Genomic DNA, 7,773 nt, shown 5'->3' with positions numbered 1-7,773 from the left:
TTAGTTTTTCCAGTGTGTTCCACTCCATATGCTCTAGTCGGATGCCGCCAGCAGTTTTCCGGCTGATTCTACATGTCGAATCAGTGGCGGAGCTTGTCGGCGAGAAAGAAAACTCAGATTGGTTATTCAGCTTGGCGAATGAGCACACAAGACAAATAAGGAACTGACAAAAGCAAACCAACGACGGAGTAAATAGGGAACGCACAGACACTTGTTGTCATTCCTGTCACTCGTGTTTCTTTTTTTCAATATCCACAAGAAGAAGACCAATGGCTGACAATGCCAGTGCCGCAACTTAGCAGACATGATTGAAAAAAACTACATGAATCTGTCAGTAATGAGTGTGGCTGGTGTAAACAATGGTAAAAGTTGCATTTCCACAGTTCTAGCTCTTCGAGTTTTCCTTTTTGAATCCCGAATACAGACTACTGCCACCTGCTGGTATGGGAGAGTTATGTTCTCTCATGCAAGCGCAGAGCATACATGCTAGTTGGCCGTCGGCTGTAGTCTGTCCGGTGTTTTCTGGTACAACTTTTGTTGCCCCGATGCTGGCGATGCGAGGGCAACGCGAGTAGACGCCACAGTCAGTTTTGCTCTTCGGGGTTAACTTTATGTGAACTTTACAGTTGTCCAAAGGCTGGGAGTGTGGATGGTGGTTACCGATTGGTGGAGTCGGGGGTGGGGGTATGTGGTAGGGGTGGTGTGATCAGGAGTCAGGAGATGTAAACTCAGCCCCTGCTTGCTTTTTCCCACAACTTTGATCATGTTACGATTTGGTTAAGTGATAATTACATTCAGCATGGTCAAGTGATGAGTCCAGTGGTGGTGCACTTCCACTGGTTGTGCTGGGCCATTTTGTAGTGGTGTGGAAGGAGTTGCATTCTGTTTCAACAGCCTTGAACATGAAGTGCAAGGGAATTTAGAACTCCTGGAACCAAGAATGTCCTTGTAGTCTACCACAAGGTGAACACATTGTCAAAAGTTCAATACTTATCCAATGCCTAGGTTTGACTAATTTGACTAATTTGCCTAATTTGTAGGCAAACTAGAACATGTAGATGGAGAAGCCTTTGGAAGTGAAGGTTCTGAAATCAGTGCACAATGTTGTTTTATCTGAAGGCAAAAGTCATATTGTTCAGAAACTTTCTGAAGTGAAATGTTTCCATAGCATTGTTTGAAAAGGGATTTCTGCCGGCTGTGCGCTACAAAGGGAGCTTTCCTGCATGGTTTTCCAGGTACTCGTTTATGAAGTGCTGAGAGACATTATTAACAAGTTTGCCTTTGTGTACTTACATAACATTTAGATTTTCTCTCATTCCCTCCAGGCACACATTCAGCACATCGGGTGGCATATCTCTGATAGCGTTGACCTTCTACTGGCGGTGGAAACTCAAGTCCCACTGGCTCCATCCCGGTTACCTCCAACTATGCCTTTCAGTTTGTCTCAGAGGCAGGATTTGGGTAGTTCTTTCCCAAAGATCCCCTTCAGATAATAAATTACATCACTGTGCACCACCCTGTCTTTCTAGCTAGCTCCAATAATGGTAAGGTCACAGCAGTTCGGCCTGCATGGTGAGGGTCATCGCTGGGGCATTTAGGGTTGCATCTGACAAGCCTTGACTGAGGCACCTGAGGGATGTCCGGCAGGCCTGCTGTTTGTTCCTAAGTATTTATAATAATGGGTAAACACTCAAAACTGTTGAATGCACTAGATGAATTTTACTGTTTCACCATTATCACCAAAACTCTTAACAACAACCACTTTCCTCAACTTCAACAACATTTTTAACAAGTTTCTTTATGGCCAACCATCGCAAACCAAGTTACTGACATGTTCAATTAGGGCAGGACCTGAGAGAGAGAGATAAACAAAAGAGTCACAACAATACAACCGCTGAGATAACAAAAGGCCTATATTTATTTAGGATTTTTTACTAAATATGTGGAGAGAGTTTTTTTAGTGTTTTGTTTAGTTCTAGTATTTGACTGTATAGCCAGGTTAAGATATGCTGATCAGGTAAAGTGTGGTATGTGAGGCTTGGGCGATGTTCTTTTCTTGTTTTGCCATGATTTTCAAGTATGTTCTGTATGTGAACTGTGGCAGTCTTTCAGTCGTTACATTTATAACATGGACAAGTTTGTTCATGCGTAGGCTCTTTCCAGAAGTGCAACAATTAACTGTACTGAAAGAAATGAATTCAGAAAATTATTAAGGGCTTGACTGGTGTGTCTGTAGGTGTGTGCGCTACTCTTGTTAAACAAGATTAAGCACTGTGTTCCCAGTCAGAGACAGCAATCAGTAACATATAAGTATGCACACCATGGCATTCTCTGTGAGAAAAAAAAAAGATCTAGCTTTTTTTTATTTAAAATTTAAATGCAATCTGAAAATTTAAAACAATTATACACATAACTAATTTGAAAGATGAGCATTTTTATAGCACTTTTTCAAAGTGGTTTACAGAAAACATCTCAGTTCCCTATAATAATAATATAAACAGTAAAAACTAAATACGAAAAAAACTAAATAGAGCTAAATCTTATCTCACTGTGGTCTCTATCTTATCTTTATTTGGTTGCAGAAAGTTCACTGACATACACACACTCATGCTCTCTTTGCATCTAGCGATTTTGGGATCTGACAGAGCATTTGGACCCCATACAACCGAATTGAAAAGAGATGTTATGTTGATTAACTGCACAAGCTAATTGAAACATATACTGTGTATAGGTTAAATAATAATGGGCCCAGTATTGAGTCTTGGGGGACACCACCATGTCACATAATGCCTGGAGGTGTGTACACAATGCCACATAGTCCCCTAAGTAGGACCTAAATCAGAGAAATACAACACCGATAATATTCTTATATATTTCATAATTAAAAATATTCATGTTAAAAATAATTCAATTTAAGCATGACATACATTCACAAGAAAACAACTCGCATTATTACAAAATTACTTCTTTATAAGGTGTGAGCAAGACTTGCATATTTGATGACTAAGTTAAAAAAAAAAATCATAGTGACAGCTTTTAGTTCCCTTTCGTGGAACTTCGAACTGCGTCCTCTAGGCTGCGGACACAAGCTTCAGACGAAGAAGTGATGATGTGCGCTACCGGCGCCTATTTTGTACTAGTCGCGACGGTAGTGACGTCATGGCTGTCGCCGGCCAAACAAGTTGGTGTTTTTTCAATGTAGGCTTCAGACACGGGTCACGACGAGGCGTTCCCCATAGCGACCCCTAGAGGACGCAGTGTCTCGTTCCCCTCAGGGAACCATGGTTACATAAGTAACCCGAGACGTTTTCTGCTGATGATTAACAGGTGATATGTAAAATTATAAGGACCAGATCTTGAGAGAGGTTGGATTGATAGAAACTAAATTTCAACTGTAAACTTTAATAAGTTGAGAGTTAAGGGTTTGAAAGATGGATTTTCATTTCAGATCTCCAGCTGGTCTTTAAATGTAACCAGAGGTTTGTAAAATAAAACTAAACTGGTTTGTTTAGATAAGTTTGTGTAGGAGCCTTGCTGTGATGCAAGATTTCATGGGTAGAATGCTAAAAATTCATATTGTGCATGTTGACACATAGTATTGCGTACATACTATGTTGAAATGAACTCTGGTTTCAATAATTATAGTTTGAAATGCTGAGATATGGAATAAAATGAGTCTTTTTCAGATTTGAATGAGTCTTTCATCAAATTTAACCTTCCTAACTCTCCCACACCAAATGGTAAATTAATGCAAAATGACATTATGCGTAGTACTTTTCACTTATCAAACAGGCTAATGGACAATTACAAACTTTTTGTATTACCACCATACTACACTTTATTCCAAGTTAACCTGTCAAGAACCTCCCAGTAATCACAGAGTACTGTAAAGGGTGTGGTGTGTGAGGCTGGGTGAGGTGGGTGTGTCGCTCTCCCATGGGCAACACACACACACACACTCTCACACACACTCTCACACACACCCTCACACACACACACACACACACACGCACTCTCACACACACACACACTCACTCACACACACACACACACACTCACACTCACACACTCTCACACACACACACTCACACACACACACACACTCACACACACACACACACACACACACACACACTCTCTCTCACACACACACACACACACTCACACACTCACACACACACAGGGAAAGTCCTCTGCAGATTGAGTCTGTGTATTTGAGTCAGCCAGGGTGTGCTTTATGCTTCTTCTGATTCCCTGCAATCCCATGTCATTTATTGATGCAATTTTACTTTTAACTGATGTGAGATGTACATGTTTCTCATTTCACTGATTGTTATGATATGGGATACCTTGCACATACTGTTCGATCTTGTCAAGCCAATAACAATAATAATAATAATTAAAGATAGAAGCTTTTGAGAGAATGTAGAGAATGCTTGCTGGCTTAAAAGTAGAGACAAAATTGAAAAAAGTAGTGAAAAAGTCCTTATTTGACCATATTAAAGATGGTCACGTCATTTTCATATAACTATATTTTTAACAAATGTGAGATGTTTCCCATTTGACTGATTCTGTTATGATATGGGATACCTTGGACATACTGTAGCCTACCTCTCTTTGTGCCAATCAATTAAAACAGACTGTCAAATAATCAAAAAATATATATTTAAAATATATAATTTAGTTAAACAATAATAATAGCAGGAAAAATCACAGGACATCCTTAAGGTTTTGATTGAAAGTATGTGCAGCTTGTTGGCTGATGTTCAGTGTTCAAAAACAGTTGTGAAAAAATACTGGTAACACTTTAGAATAATGGTCCGTTGTTAACAAGTAACTATGCAGGAAGCAATAGCTAGTACTACATTAACACTTAACTTAATACTATTAACTAATAGAGAAGCAAGATTAACTAGGCAGTAAGTAGTAGCAAATTTAGGACAAAGGTAGTTCCTTATTAGATATTTGATAATTACTCAAATATATATCCTCATTGAGAACTACTTGCAAACTATGACCAGTTAATAAAGAATAACCAATTAATTACTAATCACAACAGTAACGTCTTAAAAGTGAGCAATTGGGTTCTTTGTGGAAACTAATTTATGAATATGATATCCCCCAAATATTAAAATTGTGACTACTACTCTTACCAAAGGATGGATGTTCTCTGTTTATTTCAAACAAAAACATAAAATAATAATAAAAATGTTAATAATTAGGAAGTGATTGAATTAGTTCACAATTATGAGCTCTAGTTTGTGTCAGTTCAGTATGTCTCCGACTCCAAAAGACCTGTACCTTTAGTGACAGCAGGCTGGGGAGGACTTTTCTTGAATATAAATAATGATGTTCTCTTGACAAAAACAATTCACGTCCTTAATGAAGGCATCGACTGCATTTATATTGTGTTGACTAATGAAAATGTAAAAAACAACAAAATGACTACAAATTTAACTTCAATCAAAATGAAAAAAAAAACAGTATAATGTGAAAATATAAAAATCTAAACAAATTCTAAATATTAATAAAAACTATAGTAGTATCTTCGTGATATTAAAATAAAGCTGCAATAGGTGTGTTTTTCAGTTCTGAAGTAAAGTACTAGTCCACATTCAGTAACATTTTTCCACAAGGGAAAGCTAATTTCACAGCTAATATTATCACTTTTTTTTTTTACACAATACAGTGCATGTCTCATAATTCATCTCAAGCGTGCTAGTCACTCACCGACATTATTGTCTCTTTGATAATCAAGTACACACAATTTTGAAATGATATCACAAATGAGGGAGCGATGTAATTGGTCTAAAAAATTGCAACTGTGATTTCTATTGCAACTATTCACAATGATAATAAAAAGTTGAAATCTCTTAGTTTTAATACAGATCAACTAATGGGAACAGTTGTTGAACACCCAGATATTTCTGATAAAAAAATTAAAATAAAATGATGTTTTGTGGGTAACATCCAAACTCATGTTTGGATGTTTGGAAGAACTTGAGGGTGAGTAAATGATGATGACTTTTTATATTTGGGTGAACTGTGACTTTATTTACACTGAAGGAAAATTCCTGGTAAATGCAAGTTATGGTCTACTGACATCATCTGTTTTATATTTGCCCGATAAACTTCCAGTGTAAGTGCGAAATTATTTTCTGTGTTCAGTCTTGGCTCAAAGCGTAGAGTGAACTAACTTTTGGTGAACTAACAAAGCAAATCTGTTGCCCAGTTTGTCTCCTGAGCTGTCTGGAAAATAGCAGGGGCTTGAGAAGATTGTGATTTCTCACCCTGCTGAAAGACATGCGCAGGGTTTACATAATGACAGCACTTCACTGGAATTTACTCGCACCTCAGCCTCCTCCTCAAGTCCAGGCTGGTTCAGTGATTCAGGCTTATCTGACATTCAGACCCACTGAGATCTGACGCATTTCCAGAAAGAAAAGAAAAAAGATAGGAGTGATAGGAGTGTATCAGACTCCCTGTATTAGACAGGAACTTGTTGTTACTTGTGCTAGTGTGGAGTTGTATGGCGTCCACACCCACAGCAGGAGACACACCCGGTGTTTCTGTGCCTCTCCCACTGCAGCCGCCTGCTTGAGCACTTTTCCTTTAAAGCAGATGAGTTGCATGACAGGGTTTCTGCGGGTCTTTAAAGGTCTTAATTCGTCCTTTCACAAATTAAGGCCTTAAAACTGGTAGGCTCTTTAAACTCGTTGTGGCATCATATGTTCCATGCATTGCAAAAAAATGAATGTCGTCCTCAAAATTCCAAAAATCCAAACATCCTTAAATCAAGATACATATACTTGAGATGCAAAAGTAAACTAAAGACTTAAAAAACTGAAGAAAATTAAGTTAGTTATGCTTCAAGCAACAGCAAATATCTGTCAGTGGGGTATGATTGGCAGATACTTGGCAGATATTTCTCTGTTGAAAAAAACAGCATATGCTGGTTAGGTATGTTTTGACGCTGGGATGCTGGTTTATGCTGGTCCTTTTGCTGGTTTATGCTGGTCCTTTTGCTGGTTTATGCTGGTCATGTGCTGGCAAAGGACCAGCTTAAACCAGCAAAGGACCATCTTAAACCAGCAAAGGGCCAGTATAAACCAGCAAAGGACCAGCTTAAACCAGCAAAGGGCCAGCATAAACCAGCAAAGGGCCAGCATAAACCAGCAAAGGACCAGCTTAAACCAGCAAAAGACCATCTTAAACCAGCATCCCAGCGTCAAAACATACCTAACCAGCATATGCTGGTTTTTTCAACAGAGTTGTTCTTGTTTAAATCATAATTCAAATTCCCCAGAAAACAAGACTTATCTTATGTCATTTTGCTTCTTGATTTAAATATCTTTAGACATTTGCACTGGAAAACAAGACTAAAATACTGGGGAAGAGCATCATATTCTAGTGTTTGGGAGCAGAGATGTTCAACTTATATATTTATGTATGTATGTATGCTAAAATTAATAAAAAAATGATGATGATATGTTGTATTTTCAGACTTTGAAATGTTGCTAATACAACTCATTGTGTTTTTACATTAGGAAAACATATTGACATATTTATTTCCCTTAAAATTTCTTTACTTAGCCTTGAAAAAAGTCTTTAAAAATCTTAAATATATTTTCATCAATCCTGCAAGACTTTATTGCACCGATTGACTGAATTTAAGCATGAATGTTTACTTTCTGCAACGGCGTTGTAATTGAAAGCTTTCTTTACTTCTCCACTTCCTTTGGCTGGACAAACAGACAGTTCCTCCTCAAATTC

General features: G+C 38.0%; 1 protein-coding gene across 1 annotated transcript in view; it reads left to right on the top strand.

Moving 5' to 3' along the window:
- Nucleotides 1-7,773, top strand: part of LOC107567868 (desmoplakin-like) — a 61,189-nt gene that overhangs the window by 16,110 nt on the left and 37,306 nt on the right. The window lies entirely within an intron of this gene.

The sequence above is a fragment of the Sinocyclocheilus grahami genome, unplaced genomic scaffold (genome assembly GCF_001515645.1).
Source record: "Sinocyclocheilus grahami isolate Dianchi unplaced genomic scaffold, SAMN03320097.WGS_v1.1 scaffold1193.1, whole genome shotgun sequence".
In the NCBI taxonomy this organism is placed as follows: Eukaryota; Metazoa; Chordata; class Actinopteri; order Cypriniformes; family Cyprinidae; genus Sinocyclocheilus; species Sinocyclocheilus grahami.
This window is presented reverse-complemented; position numbering and strand designations above follow the sequence as displayed.